Source organism: Hyla sarda, chromosome 13 (genome assembly GCF_029499605.1).
Source record: "Hyla sarda isolate aHylSar1 chromosome 13, aHylSar1.hap1, whole genome shotgun sequence".
Taxonomy (NCBI): domain Eukaryota; kingdom Metazoa; phylum Chordata; class Amphibia; order Anura; family Hylidae; genus Hyla; species Hyla sarda.
The window spans coordinates 49,799,976-49,820,332 of record NC_079201.1 but is presented as its reverse complement, the minus strand read 5'-3'; the positions used below and the strand labels follow the sequence as shown (position 1 = coordinate 49,820,332).

The window sequence follows — 20,357 nt, the reverse complement described above, 5'->3', positions numbered from 1 at the left end:
TTCGGTGCTTTACGGCCTGTTCCCTGGGACCCACGACGTGGAGGCCATCCAGGAGGCCTGGCGCCTTATGAACTGTTTTAAGGACGCAGTGTGGCTTGCCAGGAACCGCCTCGTGATCAACAGGGAAAACATGTCAGTCCGGGACTGCCGCAGGTTCATCAAGAACCTGCTTAGAGACTATTCCATCTTGGACAGCTCTGCCGTTGATGAGGAAGAAGAGGAGTGAAGACCCCTCTCCTTCTCCCATGTCTCCCTGAAGATACAGCCCAGCAGTTTGGCCCTGTGATCCGCCCCCTCCCCACCCCCACATAGTCACCCACACCCCTACCCCGATCACAGATTGTATTGTGTTGCTTTTTCGATCTCTTGTGCCTTTCTATTACAGGATTGAGCTGAGTGTTAGAGTAGCATGGTGTGCGATATATAGCTTAGGAAACCTTTGCTGTGTATTGTACTATCATGCTTTGTGTGACTGTAATTTATTGTATGACTTGTAATGACTGAACGGAAAATAAAGCTCTTTCAATCAAAAAAAAAACATGAACTCGCTTCTCGGCCTTTTGGCTAAGATCAAGTGTAGTATCTGTTCTTATCAGTTTTCATGCTGGTGGGGATGGGTGCTGCATGGAGGATGCAGGTGTACCAGGGCTTTCCGTGGCTGGTTCTGAGGAATCAGCTCGACGGCTGTCCCGATGTGACCTGTTCCCTCCGGGTCTCGCCATGAGGCTGAGAGGGTCTAGAGCCGAGGTACTTTTGTGCCTCGGGGAGTGGTGACCCCGAGGTGCTGAAACTCACTGGGAGGATGGGCTCACTGAGTTGAAGCACGGGCACCATAATCTCTTCACCTTGTGGCACTCACCTCTTGATTCCCGGCCTTCTGGCTAGGATCAGAGAAATTTTTATAGATCCGGGCAGTATATCTGCACACATTCACTTATTTATTTGTTTTTGTCTCACTGTGTCACTTTTTGCGTGTTGTGTGTTCACAGGATTTTTCAGGATGCGGTAGCCCTTCTGGGTGTCCCTCCTGGCGGTCTAGGGGAGGTGTGTGTGGCCATTAGGTTCCGCACCTCCCTGAAAACACCCCGGGTACTCCTGCTTTGGCAGGGTACCTACCGTTATCGGCTCTGCGGGCAGATACCTTGGCTAACGCCAAGGGGGATGCCGGGAGCATTTGTGGTCCCCTAGTAGCTTCGGCGAAAAGGGACATCGAACCTGGAACCTTGCAGGTACCTTTTGGTCCGGAGGCGAAGGGTAAGGTTTGTTGGGGGGCCTCTCTCCTATCGGAGAAGGGCTTGCGATAGACCGCATCCTTTGTGCACTTTTTTTTAGTGTAACACGTTTGCACTTTTTCTTGCACTTTGGGTGAATCGAGAGCACGTTCCTCGGCTTTAGATTAAAAAAAAAAACTCATACATGAACTCAGAGACTCTGTACCCAGGAGTTGCCTATCGTACCATTCGGTGCTTTACGGTCTGTTCCCTGGGACCCACGACGTGGAGGCCTGGCGCCTTATGAACTGTTTTAAGGACGCAGTGTGGCTTGTCAGGAACTGCCTCGTGATCAACAGGGAAAACATGTCCGTCCGAGACTGCCGCAGGCTTATCAAGAGCCTACTTAGAGACTATTCCATCTTGGACAGCCCGGCCGTTGATGCGGAAGAAGAGGAGTGAAGACCCCTCCCCTTCTCCCATGTCTCCCTGAAGATATAGCCCAGCAGTTTGGCCCTGTGATCCGCCCCCTCCCCACCCCCCACAGTCGCCCACACCCCTACCCCGATCACAGATTGTATTGATTTGTTGTTTGATCTCTTGTGTTTTTTCTATTACAGGATTGAGTGGAGTGTTAGAGTAGCTAGTTGTGCGATGTATAGCTTAGGGAACCTTTGCTGTGTATTGTACTGTCATGCTTTGTGTGACTGTAACTTATCGTATGACTTGTAATGACTGTACGGACAATAAAGCTCTTTCAATCAAAAAAACTCTCTCATACACCAAAAATCCAACTTCCTCTTTATTCTAACACCAACCTCTTCCCAACTTTCTCTTCCATCCAGCCTCTCATCAAACTTAACTCCCAACACCTTAATTGCTCCGTCTACACATTTCACCCCTACATCCTCTACTTCATTCATCCTTCCAAAAACCTTATACTCACTCTTATCCCAATTAACTCTAAAACCCGAAGCACCACAAAAATATCCAGCCAACAACTTGGCTCTCTGCAAAGCTCCAACATACTCACAGATCACACAAACATCATCCATACATGCCAACACTTTCAAGTCTCTCCCACCACTCCCAGGAAACCTCACACCTCTCATACACTTATCCCTTCTCAATCGCACATATAAAGACCAAGGGTGACAGGGGACACGCCTGTCTCACTCCAGAACACACATTCACTTTCTTACTAACACAGCCATTAATTAATACTTTACAATACTCTAATCATTTTTACAAAGTCATCCGGAAAACCCATTCTATCCAACACTTTAAATAAAAACTAATGTGACAACCTATCAAACGTTTTCTCAAAATCCAAAGACAACACTCCAACACACTGGTCTCTACCCAAGCAATCCCATAACACATCACGCAACAACCCCAAATTCTCACTTATCCTTCTTTTTGGCACACCACATACTTGCTCTTCTCCAATCACCTGATCAATCACATCCCTCATTCTATTCGCCAACACCTTTGCAAGAATTTTATAATCAACATTTAATAACGTAATCGGTCTCCAATTTCTCACATCCTTTCTATCCCCTTTTTTAAAGATCAACAAAACCACTCCACTCTTCATACTTTCCTCCAATCTACCATTCTTACACACAAAATCATAAATCTCCACCAAATCCTCTTTCACAGTCTCCCACATTCTTATATAAAATTCAACCGGCAACCCATCCTCACCTGGTGTCTTATTTCTAGCCATACTTTTAATCACCAACTCCAACTCTTTCACTCCCACACCTTTCACCAGACTATCTGCCTCCCCGTCATGCACTCTGCTCTCAATCTTCCCAATCACCTCAGACTGCAGCCTTCAGCATCTCTCACCCTTCTCCAACTTAGCCTGATACACAATCTCTCTTCCTCTCTCCAACATCCACTTCTCTACTTCCTTCTTAGTCTCTTTAATCTCATTCTCCACACAACCACCACTCTTCCTCCATTTTTCAAGAAAATCAATCTCTTCTGCAGCCGCTCATACCTTCTTCTCTTCCCCGCAGCTCTCTTATACCCCTCTCTCTTAAAGAAAACCCGCGTTCTCACCTTCACACAACTCCACCACTGCAATACATCCACAAAATCAGTTTTCCTCCTCTTCCAAACCTCATACTTCTTCACATACCTCTCATACACCCCTCCCTCCTCCATCAAACTGACATTCAACTTCCATAAACTCCGCCCACTCATACATTCCACATTAAACCCCAAACCACATCTTACACACTCATGATCTGAATACATACCTTCATTTGCATATACTCCCTACCCACCACTCCTTTTGACACAAAACACATATCCAATCTTGAAACACACTCTCCCCTATCTGAAAAGTAAATCGTACACACATCAACATTACATAACTTAGCCACATCTTGCAACATCAAATCATTCCCCACATTCCTCAACATTCTACCAGATACATCCATCTTACTCCCTTCAATCTCACAATTGAAATCCCCCACATATACCATAGGCCCTCTCCCTGGCAAAAACAACTTTAACTTCTCAAACAACTCCACCCTCTCATTCTTCTTAACAGATGCATACACATTAAATATTCGAACCCTTACTCCACCCACCTCCACCTTAACCATCAAACACCTTCCCTCTTCAACCACAGTATAACTCTCTACCTTGAACCTCTTATCCTTAAATAACACACCAACCCCATCATTCCTATTTACAGAAGACATAGACCACAAAGCATCCCCATATCCCCACTCCCCCTTCCCCACCTCCTCCACCAACCCACACTCTTGTACACAAATAACACCCTAACATTAGATGAAATTATTTTAAAAGACATGCTACCATCCCTATATGAAAAAAACAAAGGGAAAAAACACAGCAAAACAATCAAATATATACAAAAGAAAACACCAATCAATTCGATATCCTACGGTTTAAGGTACCAAGCGGTACTTGTCCATGACCTTCTTGATCCACCTCGGATTTAAATAATGGTTCGAAAGGGTTTCTCGTACTAAACGAGGTCTCCTCACTCCTCTCAGCCCATTCTTTCTTTCTCGTTTTGTTTTGGAAACCTGTGACACACATCATCCGCCTTTTTCTTCCCTCTATGCCTTCCTGAAGACACAGCACTCTCTGAATCAGTAGTAAAATCTTCAATCGCAGGCTCCTCCTCCATCTCTTCCTCCAACTCCTTCTGCACCACAACCACAGTCTTGCTCTCCATAAGTTTAAGTCCAGGTTTTCCCGCCAAAACAGGTTTTCCCTCAAAAATGGGCTTTCCCTCCAAAATTGGAGTCCCCTCCAAAACTGGAGTCCCCTCCATCACAGCACTTGTCTCCATTTTATCTCTCTCTTCCAGGTATCTCTTTCCCTCCTCCTGCTTCCTTTCTACCTCTTTCTGTCTTTCGATCTTCTCCTCCTCCCTCCTTTTTCTCTCTTCTGGGAACTCTCTCATCACATGTCCAGCCTCTCCACACACATGGCATTTTTTTTGTCTCAGGACACGCATTGGCCTCATGTCCCTCTTTCTGGCAATTCCTGCACACTCTCACTGCCGCACAATTCTCCTTCACATGCCCAAACATATGGCACTTTCTGCAGAACATGGGCTACCCAGGGTAGGTAAGATAACCTCTCTGCCCCGCAATAGAAAAACTCGCCTGGGGATGCTTCACTCCGTAAATTCCACTGGCATCTTGCTTCAACTTCACCCAAAACTTATACTACGCATTAAACACTCCCAATATGCTCTTCTGTGCAATCCCTCCTCAGACAGTCTCACAGTACTGCTTCAAAAAATTATCCACTCATCATCAGGAAACTTTATTTATCAATCAAACAGACAAAAAAAAAAAACAATCAAGATGAATCAATTTTTTCGATTATTCTTCAACACACTTATCTCTTCTTCTATCAACTCAAATTTCTCCAAAAACCTCACAACCCACTCATACCACTTAGGAACTTCAAAAGCAACAGACCTACTCAGATCCCTCTTACACCACTTCAGCCTGACAAACAGTCTTCCTGCAAGAAACTTAGTCATACAAGACATATTCTTATCTCCTTCAATAATAACCAGTATAAAAACTTAAATATTCACTCCAAAATAAATCACCAGATTTGGAAAATTCATCCCACCCTTCCGCCAATTTTTAATCACCACTTCTCTCCTTAATCTTTCTACTTTAGACCCCCAGAAAAAGACAAACAAAACCCGATTCAGACTCCTTAAACACATATACTGCAGAGGAAAAATCATAGCAACATACAGAAAAATTGGTAAAACAACACTTTTAATAACCACTATTTTTCCAATAAAAGAAAGACTTCTCATACTCCAAAAATTCAAACGTATCTCTACCTTCTTTTTTGCATCATCCCAACTCTCCTTTCCATCCAAGTCCTTACTAAACTTAAATCCCAATACTTTAATAGTCTCATCCACTACATTCACCCCAACATCACTACTTAACCCACCTTCACCAAAACATTTACATACGCTCTTCAACCAATTCACTTTAAAAGCAGACGCACCACAGAAAATAGAAATCAAAAGCCTCACTCTCCTCACAGCACACTCAGAATCACACAGGACACATACATCATCCATAAAAGCATTCACTTTAAATTCCCTACCATTGCTACCAGGAATATGAACACCTCTCACTATCTTATCCCTCCTAATCAGACATAACAGAGGCTCAATCGCGCATATAAATGCTACTGGCGTGAGCGGGCACCCCTGCCTTACTCCTGAAAAAACATTCACTCTCCTACCCACACATCCATTAACAAGCATCCTACTATATATTCTATCATACACTCCTAACTCTCCACACAAAATCACTCGGAAACCCCATTCGCAACACTATCCTGAACAAAAAACTATGAGACAGTCTATCATACGCCTTTTCAAAATCAAGTGACAACAAATAAACATCTTGTTTTCTACTCTTACAATCCCACAGACAATCTCTCAACAGACACAAACTCTCATGTATATGACGTCCAGGCACAGCACAAAATTGATCATCACCCACCACACATTCACCAACATCCCTCATTCAATTAGCAATAATTTTTGCATAGATCTTATAATCGCAGTTAAGTAACGTAATTGGACGCCATTTCTTTAAATTTTTTTAATTCCCTTTTTTTGGAATTAATACTACCACACCACTACGCATACTCTCCGCGATTTCCATATTCACGGACATATACTGACACACTGCAACAACATCCTTACCCACCACATTCAACAAAAAACGATAAAACTCTACAGGCAAACCTTCCTCACCTGGTGTTTTATTTGCAGACGTTTGATGCACTACATCCCATACTTCTTCACTTGAAATCTCACGCATAACAAAAGCCTGCTCAGCTTCTCCAAGCTTCCCATCCAACACACTCAATACCTCACTCTCCAAATTCTCATCTCTCCACTTCTCTCCATACAGCTCCTCATAAAAGCATGCAATTTCCTCACTCACACCATCACTTCCCTACCATCCTCTCTCACAATCATATCAATAACAGGTTTTTTAGAAAAAACTTTTTTGAAAAAATAACGTGAACATTTCTCATCAAGTTCCAATTTATCTAACTTTGCCCTATACATGATACTCCTTCCCTTTTCCAACACAAAATTATTAATCTTTTTTTTTTTTTTTTTTTAAAGCGGAGGAACGTGCTCTCGATTCACCAAAGTGCAAAATTATTAATCTCCCTCTTAGTGCTCACAATATCATCCTGAACATCCACACCACAATCTCTCAACCTACACAAATAGGACAAACGCGCATTCAACTTCACATATTGCTTCCTCTTAAGAGCAGAGACTTTATATCCAAAGGACTTAAAAAAGGACTTTGTTTTCTTTTTAACCCACTCCCACCACAAAATAATGTTATCAAACTCACCTTTCTTTCCACACCACTTCTTATACATACATTCATACTGATCTCTCACATCCACACTATCTAAATGTTTAACATTCATTTTCCACAAACCTCTCCCATACACAGCACTCAGACCCACATCATTCTCACACAGCAAGGAATCATGGTCCGAATAACAAACAGACCTCTGTCTGTAACTTAAAGCATTCAAACTCTCAGACAAAAAACAATAATCTAACTTAGAGTGAAAATTACCTCTATCTGCATGATATGTACATAAATTAGGACTAATATTACATAACTCTTGGATATCCCTTAACCTAAAATCAGAGACTAACTCAAATAATTTTCTACCAGATACATCAAAAGCTTTTTTTGTTAAATCAACATTCATATCTCCAACTAAAATAGTAGGCATCTTGCCCTGAACGTAAAACTTTAACTTATCAAACAAATTTTTTCTTTCATTTTTACATGCAGGAGCATAAACATTAATTAAACGAAATTTCACATTTTTATAACTTAAAACAGCAGAAATACACCTGCCAGGTTCAATCACCACATAGCTTTCCACAGCAATGTCAGGTTTATTGAAAGAGCTTTATTGTCCATTCAGTCATTACAAGTCATACAATAAATTACAATCACACAAAGCATGACAGTACAATACACAGCAAAGGTTCCCTAAGCTATACATCGCACATCATGCTACTCTAACACTCCGCTCAATCCTGTAATTGAAAACAACAAGAGATCGAAGAACAAAACAATGTAATCTTTGATCGGGGCTAGGGCGTGGGGGGTATGGGCGACTATGTGGGGGTGGGGGGGGGCGGATCACAGGGCCAAACTGCTGGGCTGTATCTTCCAGGAGACATGGGAAGAGGAGAGGGGTCTTCACTCCTCTTCTTCCTCATCGACGGCCGGGCTGTCCAAGATTGAATAGTCTCTAAACAGGCTCTTGATGAACCTGTTGATCACGAGGCGGTTCCTGACAAGCCACACTGCGTCCTTAAAACAGTTCATAAGGTGTCAGGCCTCCTGGATGGCCTCCACGTCGTGGGTCCCAGGGAACAGACCGTAAAGCACCGAATGGTACGATAGGCAGTTCCTGGGTACAGAGTCTCTCAGTTCATGTTCCAGGGCGTCCAACAGACCCTGCCAAAACACGTGCAAAGATGTTTCCTCCACGTAGGGACACCGGGGGCAGTACCGGGTTGTGCACAGGATGCGGGCATGCATGAACGACCTGAGAGAGAGTCCTCCCTTGACGGCCATCCACGACAAGTCCTTGTGTCCATTGGTAAGCCGCTTTGAGGCCACATTAGTCCAAACTGTCTCTGCAGTGGCTGCGGGGGGTCCCGGAACCAGCTCAGTCAAGTCATTAGCTCGGATGAGCTTGTGGATTGTCTTCGGCTTCCATAGGTCGGGTTTCAGTCCTTCCAGCTGGTGCTCCCTCACAAACTGGACAACATCCCCATAGAACCAGGGAGTGTTCCAGTTGTAAGGGATGGAGCTGTCCCACTTGTCCCAGCCCAGCTGTCTCCAGAGGGGCATGAGAAACAAGCGAGACATGGACCTGCCCGCTGAGCCAGTCTTTTCAACAAGAGTCCGCTGCACGGTGACACATGCAAAGGAGGCCTTCGGCAGAGTGGGGATATCGGGTATTCCCTTCCCACCCTTGCGGGGCTCCTTGTACATCACAGTCCTCTTGACTATGTCCATTTTGCCCCAGATGAAGCAAAACACTGTCCGGGTGATGGCCTGGCAAACGGTGGTATGGGGAGGCCAAGCCTGTGCGGTATACTGAAGCACAGGCAAAACTTCACTCCGCAGGACAAGTGCCTTGCCTTCGATCGAGAGCTTTCTGGAGCTCCACAGTCCGATCTTCGAGTTGATCCTCCCTAGTCGGTCTTGCCAAGACTTAAGGGCCACTCCTTCCTTCCCGAACCAGACTCCAAGAATTTGAATGAAGTCCGGCTTAACAGTAAAGGGAAGGGGACGGAAGAAGCCAGGTGCCTGTCACGCCGAGCGCTCCGGGTCCCGCTGCCTCCCCGGAGCACTCACGGCGTTCCTCTGTCTGCAGCGCTCCGGTCGGCATTGCTGACCGCGAGCGCTGCTCTCTGGTCCCCGGAGGGGACGCGATCCGAGGCACGGCTCGTATCCGCCCTCGGGTCGCGCCCCGTCTCAATTACCTCTCGCCCCCGTCTGCTTCCTCCTGGCGCGCGCGGCCCCGCTCCCTAGGGCGCGCGCGCCGACTTGCTTAAATTTAAAGGGCCAGTGCACCACTAACTGGTGCCTGGCCCAATCACTTCCTATCACTCCCTAACCTATAAAAACCCACTTCCCCTTCTTCTCCTTGCCGGATCTTGTTGCCTTGTGCTCTGAGAAAGCGTTTAGTGTGTCCCAAGCCTGTGTACCTTGACCTTCTGCTGTTGCCCCTGACTACGAACCTCGCTGCCTGCCCTGACCTTCTGCTACGTCTCATCTTGCCTCTGTCTAGTCCTTGTGTACCGCGCCAGTCTCAGCTGCCAGAGAGGTCGATTCGCTACTGGGGAAAACGACCTGGTAGTTACTGCCGAAGCAAGTCCATCCTGCTTTGCGGCGGGCTCTGGTGAACACCAGTAACTGCTTAGAACCGATTCCCCAGTACGGCCCGCGTCATCGCCTCTCTGGTACAGGGGATCCACCTCCAGTGTCTTCACCAGCCGCTAGTCCGGACCCTGACAGTGCCATTCCCCGAAGAGCATGGCTTCCGACTTTCCGCAGTTGACTTTTGCCCCCGAAGCTCTGCCAAAGTCCTCACAGGTCTGGACGAGTGCAGTTACCGAACGCTGGTCAGTGCAGAAGACGGTCACGTCGTCCATGTAGTGCGAGCACTTGACATCGTAGCGATCTGGTCCTGGTGCGGTGATCCCTCTGATCTCTCCATTCTGCCAGATAGTCTCAGCGAAGAGCTCTATAACACAAACAAAAAGAAGAGGTGAAAGAGGGCAGCCTTGTCTAACCCCTGAAAGGATGGAAAAGGGGTTAGTCTTCCAGCCGTTCACCAACACCGTGCTGTAAATATCAAAATACATGACGTTAACAAAAGAGCAAAACATCTTCCCCAGACCTGCGCATAGCTCTGTTAGTTTTTTTTATTTTTTTTTTTTAAAGCCGAGGAACGTGCTCTCGATTCACCCAAAGTGCAAGAAAAAGTGCAAACGTGTTACACTAAAAAAACGTGCACAAAGGATGCGGTCTATCGCAAGCCCTTCTCCGATAGGAGAGAGGCCCCCCAACAAAACTTACCCTTCGCCTCCGGACCAAAAGGTACCTGCGAGGTTCCAGGTTCGATGTCCCTTTTCGCCGAAGCTACTAGGGGGACCACAAATGCTCCCGGCATCCCCCTTGGCGTTAGCCAAGGTATCTGCCCGCAGAGCCGATAACGGTAGGTACCCTGCCTAAGCAGGAGTACACGGGGTGTTTGCAGGGAGGTGCTGAACCTAATGGCCACACACACCTCCCCTAAACCGCCAGGAGGGACACCCAGAAGGGCTACCGCATCCTGACAAATCCTGTGAACACACAACACACAAAAAGTGACACAGTGAGACAAAAAGAAATAAATAAGTGAATGTGTGCAGATATACTGCCCGGACATCCGGCCGGATATATAAAAAATTTCTCTGATCCTAGCCAGAAGGCCGGGAATCAAGAGGTGAGTGCCAAAAGGTGAAGAGATTATGGTGCCCGTGCTTCAACTCAGTGAGCCAGTATACCCAGTGAGTTTAGGCACCTCGGGGTCACCACTCCCCGAGGCACAAAAGTACCTCGGCTCTAGACCCTCTTAGCCTCATGGCGAGACCCGGAGGGAACAGGTCACATCGGGGCAGCCATCAAGCTGATTCCTCAGAACCAGCCCCGGAAAGCCCTGGTACACCTGCACCCTCCTCCATGCAGCACCCATCCCCACCAGCCCCATACCGGCGTAGCTTGCCACCGGCATGAAAACTGATAAGAACAGATTTTTTATTTTTTTTATTGAAAAGGAAATATACAATACGTAACCAAGTAAATCATTCAGAAAATTACATATTCATCTGAAAACACATGAATAACACATATTTGACATATACAATATATACAGGAAGCATGTCTTTACATGTATATATAACAAAAAGCTTTCCCTTCATGGCTTTCCCTCAGAAAAAAAAATTGCAGCGGACTCTGTCCCTCCAACTGTCCCTTCATATCAGGATATAATCTGTAAGAAAAGAAAAAGAAAGACAAATAAGAATACAATCATAACCAGTGCTTCCATTTTTTGTGTTTCCAGATCCCCTCTGCATCATCAGAACTAGTTTTTCCTATCACATAATACGTAAAGGTAAATTTTACCACGGATCATGCCCAGACACTCCTTCACACTTACTTCAGTTTGATTGAAAATCCTAATATTCCTTTCATCCCACAGAACCTCTTTTACACAATTTACTATGAACCATAACACTCTTGCCTTCTCTCTCTCCACTGCACACAAACCAAACATCATCATATTAAAGGATAAGATCTCAATTCCAGTAAGACTTTTAATTAGACCAGACATTCTTCTCCACACAGACTTCGCATAACCACACTCCCAAAACACATGTACATGATTTTCACATCCACCGCAACCATCCCTGGGACACACTTCACTGTCTACCAATCTCCTTCTCCTCTGAAATTCCCTTGTTGGCAGACACCCATGAGCTAACATCCAAGACAAGTCCTTTTGTTTATTTGTCAGTTCCTTGTGACGGACATTTTTCCACACTACCTTATAATCCTTCTCAGACAGACTTCCCACACATTCCACTGTTTCTCTTTCATCACCTTTTTACTATCATTCCATTCAGTCACACATTCCAGATTATTTCTCCTGACACACCGCCCTATTCTCTGATAGAACCAAGGAACCTCAAAACTTACAGGTACCCTTAAGTCCCTTTCCATTAGCTTATATTTCAACAACACATTACCAGCCAAATACCTTACCATGCACCCAAACACACATTCCTTCTTACTTAAAGCGAGACAAAAACGAACATACTTCAGAGCCAGGAACACTTCCACATTCATCATTCCTTTCCCACCATGCATTCTGCTTTTCACGACCTTCCCACGACTCAATTTCTCCATCCTTGAATTCCATAAGAAAACAAAGATCTGCCTGATAATTCTTGCCAGACACCTATCCGGTGGAGGAAACACATAATTAACATAAAGCAAAATAGGAATTATAACAGCTTTAACAACCAGAATCCTTCCCTCAATCGATAAAGTCCTTAAAGACCAGAAGTTTATTTTATTCCCCACCCTCCCCAAAACCCTCTCCCAACTTTCCTTCCCATACAAATCATTATCAAACACCACCTCAAGCACTTCCACACCCCACTCTCTCACAGGCCACTCGCACAACCCACTCTCTCCCCACCCCTCAAAAAATTTACAACAACTCTTCCCAACATTAAGCTTAAACCCACTCATTAAACAGAAACACTCAATCAATAACTTAGCATGCCTTACCCCTGCCATTGACTTACATACAACAGTAACATCATCCATGTAACCAATCACTCGCATAACCTTCACATGACTACCAGGTATTTCTATACCCCGCATCACCTTATCTCTCCTAATCATCCCCATCAAAGGCTCAATCATACAAATAAAAAGAATTGGCGACAGGGGACACCCCTGCCGCACCCCCGATTTTATACACACCTCCCTACTCAGAAAACCATTTACCTGAAACTTACTATAAATGTCCCTATACAAACATTCAATCCACTTCACCCTTCTGTCCGGCACATTTATCCTCCTCAAAACCCTAAACAATAAATCATGCACCACCCTATCATACGCTTTTTCAAAATACACCGTAAAAACAACCGCCACACCTTGCTTTCTAGTTTTACAGTCCCACAATACATCCCTCAGACCTAACAGACATTCAGAAATCCTACGATCAGGCACTGCACACATTTGCTCCTCACCTACCATACAATCAATCACATCCTTCACCCTATTCGCAATAACTTTAGCAATAATTTTGTAATCACAATTCAAGAGCGCTATATGCCTCCAATTTTTAAGATCCCTCTTATCCCCTTTTTTAAACAATAACACAGTCACACTCTCTCATACTTTTAGATAACTTCCCTCTCCTAAGTACTTCCTTACACACCTCCCATACATAATCCCCTAACATATCCCAAAACACAAGATAAAATTCCACAGGCAAACCATCACTCCCTGCCACCTTTCCTTTCTCCATCCCATTCACAGCATCCTCCACCTCACTCTTCCTCACATCCTCTTCCATAAAGAACTCATCAATTTCATCCAAACGCTTATCCACATATCCCAAACATTCCTCCTCTAGAGTCACGTCCCGCTCCTTCTCCGTGAATAAATCAGAATAAAACTTCCACACTTCCTCTAACACCTCATCCTTACCAAAGACCTCTACCCCATCATTCTTAAAAACACTCATAATCTCAGTTTTTTTACCGAATGCCTTTTTAAAGAAAAATTTTGTACATTTCTCATCCTTCTCTTTCACTTCAACCCTAGCCTGTGCCATAATCTTCCTTCCATTCCTCTCCAGACACTCATTCAAACTTCCACGAGCTTCCTCAATCTCCTTTTCAACAGTCATCCCTAAACGCCTCAATTCATACAAATACTGTAACCTTCTTTGCCATCTCTCATACTCTTCTCTATCTTTCCTCCCTTTCTCACACCCTTTCTTAATAAAAAAAACCTTTTAGTCTCTAACTTCACCCACTCCAACCACTTAACCACACTATAAAATTCATCCTTCCTCAACACACATCCATCAAAATGCTCCCTATATTCTTGTAATACACATTCATTATCCAATAAAGACACATTCAACTTCCAAACACCCTTCTCATACTCACTCAGACCACCACCTCTTACCTCACATTCAATCCAGGCATGATCCGTGAACGGTAACCTCCTTCGTCTGAAATTAGAAACAGATATTTGTTTTGAGACAAAAATAAAATCAATTCGCGAACTTGTATTGTTAGAAAAATATGTATAACCAATAGTACCATCATTATGTGCAACAAAGGAATCCTTTAACCCAAATAAATTTACAATCTCTTTAAGCTGCTTACTAGTACTGTCTAAACCAGACCCACCACCCAACGTAGTACTACTCCTATCCCCCTCTGTTATTATACAATTGAAATCCCCTATAAGGAACACATCATCCTTCCCACTCAAAAAGAAATATAATTTCTCAAACACCTCCCCTCTTTCCTTCCTCCCAGTTAGAGCATAAACATTAATTACTTTATACATGAAACCCCTGAAAATAAAATGCACTAATAATACCCTACACGGAACAATATGGATTACTTTTGAACAAAATCCCCACCCCTGAATTACTTTCCATTGAACCAGACCATACCGATTGCCCATAAGGCCAGGAGATATTTGGTTCCCCATCCAAGCAGCACTCCTGGAGACGTAAAATATCAAAAGAATATCCAGACAGTAAATCAAAAATGGCGGATCTCCTTTCTAAAGATCGAATACTGCGGACATTTAGGGATCCAATTGTTAAACTCATTCAAACATTTGAAGGAAAAAAAGGAAATACAAAATCAAGCATTATCAAAAAGAGGCCTAGCCTTCCCCCGACCTCTACCCTTATTTTTTGCCTCCCCTTCTTTAAACTGAAGAGTCTTTGTCAATTTTTTAACTGAACAGTCCTCCAAATAACCTGTGCCCAGGGAGGATAAAGAGGAGACAGAATCAATCTGACATGACGACCCTCCACCTGCCTCCTCCCTTCCCGAGCTAGGAAAGACCTCAATCCTTCGACTCTGAGGAGTCGGACAGTCATCCTCTGATTCTTCTACCGGCATCTTTCTCTTCAAGGATTCTTTGTCCACAGTCATCTCCTCCAGGGGGTCAGAGGCCCCCGAAACAGACTCCGCCTTCTCCCCCTCTGCCACCAAAGCATCCGGAACAGACCTAGAAATGGAAGGAAAAACAGGGGCAGACTCTGCTTCACTGGTCAGCACGCTAACCTCTGCATCGCCTGCCCTAGCAGCATTGGAGTCCTCAGGAACTGTCCCACCTAGAAGAGCCATTGCATATGATCGGGGTGCCCCGGACTGGTAAGTGGGGCAACTCCTAGCCAGGTGATCCGAAGAACCACAGAAATGACACTTGCGTGTCTCGGGACAGTCTGCATTGCGGTGATCAGGCTTGTGGCAGTTCCTGCAAACTTGCCCGGTTGTACAGTTCTCTCTGGTATGACCAAAGCAAAAACAGTCCCGGCAAAAACTTGGCATCCCCGGGTAGTGCAGAAACCCCCTGTTGTTCCCTATCGCAAAGTTCTGCGGGGGGTGACAAAAACCTTCAGCACCACCCTCGGGGGCAGGCCTAAACTCCACCCAAAAACGTCTCATGCCTGTGAAAGTCCCCAGGATGTTATTTTTCCTCTCCGCACCAGAAACAGACACACAATACCTTCTTAGAAAGGTCTGGATCTCCTCATCCCGCACAAAAGGGTTGTACATATGCACTACCACTGGAACTTTCTTAGGCCAAGCCTCGCAGGAAATGAATCGGATCCCTTGTAGGTCAGGGTGAGAAGCATTCTCCTTACTCCGGTAGAGACAGGTACGGAGATCATCCAGGTTGTAGAAGGTCACGTCAAAGAATCCTTGGCTGGGAAAGACCTGGACACAGAAGATGGAAGCATGCGGCATCCTCAGCACTCCCTCCACGACCTTCTGCTGGACATGCAAAATCCCGTAGGCACTCCTCTTTTCCTCCTCGATAAACAGCCGTACTGTATTAGGAGCGTTCGGCGCATTAGCCATCCTCTCCGGCAGACCCGTCCTCCGATGATCACCTTCCCGTTATCCTGGGACTAAGCCCTCTCCCCAATAGCAGCAGGTGGGTGAAGCCCAGGCAATAAACCTGGGCGATCCCACAAGGCCGAGGAGAGGGGTACCCGAATACCTTAGGGCAAGACACTTGATCTTAGCCAAAAGGCCTAGAAGCGATAACCGTGAAAGGGGCGGGCCCAACAAGGTCCCCTTCATGGGCACTATCACTGCTTGCTGTCAGGGAGGCTGCCAGACAATTTCCCATGCACACTCTGGGCTGGGGGGCAGTCAACCACCAGTACACACAGCAGAACCTAAACCCATACCATTATTGCTAAGCAGCAAGACAGGGGCCCATTGCACTCCCACGGGGCCTTTTTAAATGCAATCCATAACCCGGATTTGCCAGGAACCCTTCTTACTCCTCCTACTTGCATGTGACACTGGGCTTAGGATCTGCATAGGAAACACACACACAAGCACACACCTACCTTTGTTTCCTGCAGATGCCTCCTTGGCTGTCCCCAAACGGTATCAAACCAACAGCCACGGGAAGCTGTAAGGATAGAGGACATGCCTGCATCCTATTGGACTCACTTGTTTGGATTAAATCCGGGTTACTTGACAACCTATGGCGGTGATGGTTCTGCTCATGGCAGTGCTGATTCTCATAAAGCTGTCGGTTCTGTGAAGGTTCTAGGCGACATCACAATCTCCATGGTTACATACACAACAAAGGTGAGTTGTTGTTTACACTTTGCAATGCCAGTGGAAGTGAGTGACATCATAGCACAGTAGTTCTAAGGGTTCTAGATGGATGCAACAATCTCCTGTTGCTTCTCTGAAGGTTCTAGACGACATCACCATCTCCATGATCACATACACAGCAAAGGTGAGATGTTGTTTACACCTCGTGATGTCAGTGGTATTGAGTAACATCATAGCACAGTGCTAAGGCTTCTGGACACAGCAGCAGCAATATTTCAATGGAGAATACATTTATATATGTGTATCTATCTATGTATTTCTCCGCCGAAATAATTTTTAAACCCGTTTTCACCTTTTTCTCCTTTCTTTTGCTCTCAATTTTTTTTTCCATTTTTCAATAATTTTCTTCCTTCCTCCTCTTTTCTCTGCGCATTATTCTTATTTTTCTTCTTATTCTTCGTCTTATTCAGACCCTATCATTGCAGCAATGCTTATTCTATACCGCCAGCAGATGGAGACACCGAGGAATAATTTTCAAAGGATTTAGACAGATTTTTCCTGTCTACTTTCGTCACACAGAAAGTTGCAGCCTAAATATGTGCGACTTTTCTTCAACTTTTGCTCAAGAGGATTATTAGAACATTATGCATTGGTGCTGAATTGATCAAAAGCTACTTTTCAGCGACAAGTGGCATCGGCTGAAAGCACACCCAAATGTCAGACCATGTTGGAGCAGGTTTAAATACAGTCTAAAGCATAGAGCTCAAAGTCTGTGCACAAAATTCATCAAGAGCCTTGCGCCTTAGTTTGGTCTATATTGATGCGGGACATAGAACGCCAGCTTTGATAAATACCCCCCACTATATTGCATCATTGGTTGTGAGCAGCAGTTTGTAAAAACAAATGCCTCTTAGCTGATGACCGATCCATTCTTGCAACGGATGTCCGGCAATATTTGTTTTTATCCTTCCAATAACACAGAACCAATGCATGGTCAATCAACAGCAATGACACACCTGTGTGAACAGCCAGTAGACCCCCATGTATGTCAATTAGGAAAATTCAGCACCCACCAGCTAAAAGAAAGCTACCTATCATGTCATGTCCAACCTGCACAGGTGTGCTGGCTGCTCAGATTATCCAATTAAGGAGGCCATTTATTCAGCAGCAGTAGAAGTCCTGTGCCTGCACGCTCCAACAGCGGCCAGACACAAGCTGCACCACCTTTTGTTTTTCGGCTGCAGCAGCAAGGCCCACAGGACTTGCTAGCCAGCAAGCAAGTAGCAATGAAACAAGGAATCTTTCTTTTTAACACTGTAATGGGGTGGTGCACTGTACCCGAAGATATTGCCATATCGGGTCAATGCATAGGGCGACGGAAGCAAGCTTCGAAATCGCCCCCCGTTCTCAAAAATCCATTTAATATATGGTCCCCAGATAGGGGACGTATCAGATATTAAACTGATAAGAACAGATTTTTTTTTTAATTGAAAGAGCTTGATTGTCCGTTCAGTCATTACAAGTCATACAATAATATATTACAATCACACAAAGCATGACAGTACAATACACAGCAAAGGTTCCCTAAGCTATACATCGCACATCATGCTACTCTAACACTCCGCTCAATCCTGTAATAGAAAATCACCAGAGATCAAATAACAAAACAATACAATCTGTGATCGGGGTAGGGGAGTGGGCTATGGGGTTGGGCTGGAAGGTATCGGCGACTATGTGGGGGCGGATCACAGGGCCAAACTGCTGGGCTGTATCTTCAAGGAGACATGGGGGAAGGGGAGGGGTCTTCACTCCTCTTCTTCCTCATCGACGGCTGGGCTGTCCAAGATGGAATAGTCTCTAAGCAGGCTCTTGATGAACCCGCGGCAGTCCCGGATGGACATGTTCTCCCTGTTGATCACGAGGCGGTTCCTGGAAAGCCACACTGCATCCTTAAAACAGTTCATAAGGTGCCAGGCCTCCTGGATGGCCTCCACATCGTGGGTCCCAGGGAACAGACCGTAAAGCACCGAATGGCACGATAAGCAGTTCCTGGGTACAGAGTCTCTGTGTTCATGTTCCAGGGCGTCCAACATACCCTGTGCAAGGGGGCACTGCCAAAACACGTGCAAAGATTTTTCCTCCTTGTAGGGGAACCGGGGGCAAAACCGGGTTCTGCACAGGTCGCGGGCATGCATGAACGACCTGAGGGAGAGACCTCCCTTGATGGTCATCCACGACAAGTCCTTGTGTCCATTGGTAAGCCGCTTTGAAGCCACATTAGTCCAAACTGTCTCTGCAGTGGCTGCGGGGAGTCCCAGAACCGGCTCAATAAAGTCGTTAGCTCGGATGAGCTTGTAGATTGTCTTTGGCTTCCATAGGTCAGGTTTCAGTCCCTCAGGCTGGTGCTTCTTCACAAACCGGACAACATCCCCATAGAACCAGGGAGCGTCTCAGTTGTAAGGGATGGAGCTGTCCCACTTGTCCCAGCCCAGCTGTCTCCAGAGGGGCATGAGAAACAAGCAAGACATGAACCTGCCCGCTGAGCCAGTCTTTTTAACAAGAGTCCGCTGCATGCTGACACATGCAAAGGAGGCCCTCAGCAGAGTGGGGATATCGGGCACGCCCTTCCCCCCCTTGTGGGGCTCCTTATACATCACAGTCCGCTTGACTCTGTCCATTTTGCCCCAGATGAAGTGAAACACTGTCCGGGTGATGGCCTTGCAAACGGTGGTATGGGGAAGCCAGGCCTGTGCGGTATACTGGAGCACAGGCAAAACTTCACTCCGCAGGACAAGTGTTTTGCCCTCAATAGAGAGCTTTCTGGAGCTCCATGGTCCGATCTTCGAGTTCATCTTTCCTAGTCGGTCTTGCCAAGACTTGAGCGCCTCTCCTTCCTTGCCAAACCAGACTACGAGAATTTGACTGAAGTCTGGTTTAACCGTAAAGGGGAAGGGGGCAGAAGAAGCCAGGTGCCATTCCCCGAAAAGCATGGCTTCCGACTTCCCGCAGTTGACTTTTGCCCCTGAAGCTCTGCCGAAGTCCTCGCAGGTCTGGACAAGTGCAGTCACCAAACGCTGGTCAGCGCAGAAGACGATCACGTCGTCCATGTAGAGCAAGCACTTGACCTCGTAGCGATCTGGTCCTGGTGCGGTGATCCCTCTGATCTCTCCATTCTGCCGGATAGTCTCAGCGAAGAGCTCTATAACACAAACAAAAAGAAGAGGTGAAAGAGGGCAGCCTTGTGTAACCCCTGAAAGGATGGAAAAGGGGTTAGTCTTCCAGCCATTCACCAGCACCGTGCTGTAAATATAGAAATACATGACGTTAACAAAGGAGCAAAACATCTTCCCCAGACCCAGCCTGCGCAAAGCCCTGCCCATGAAAGCGTATGAGACACGGTCAAACGTCTTCTCCTGATCGAAACTGACCAGGACGGCGCGGGCACGACAGTCCTGGATGTAATAGACCGTGTCTCTCACAAGGGCGAGGCTGTCGGCAATCTTGCGACCAGGAATGCCGCAGGTCTGGTCCGGATGGACGATCTGCCAGATGACAGATTTCAGCCTGTTGGCCAGCACCTTGGCGAGGATCTTGCAGTCCACGTTCAGGAGAGAGATGGGACGCCAGTTTTT

General features: G+C 45.9%; 2 pseudogenes; one reads left to right on the top strand and one right to left on the bottom strand.

Moving 5' to 3' along the window:
• The first annotated feature begins 544 nt into the window (after positions 1–544).
• On the top strand, positions 545–704 carry LOC130297872 (U2 spliceosomal RNA; annotated as a pseudogene).
• A 17,343-nt stretch (positions 705–18,047) lies between these two features.
• Positions 18,048–18,225, bottom strand: LOC130297835 (U2 spliceosomal RNA; annotated as a pseudogene).
• Positions 18,226–20,357: the final 2,132 nt, after the last annotated feature.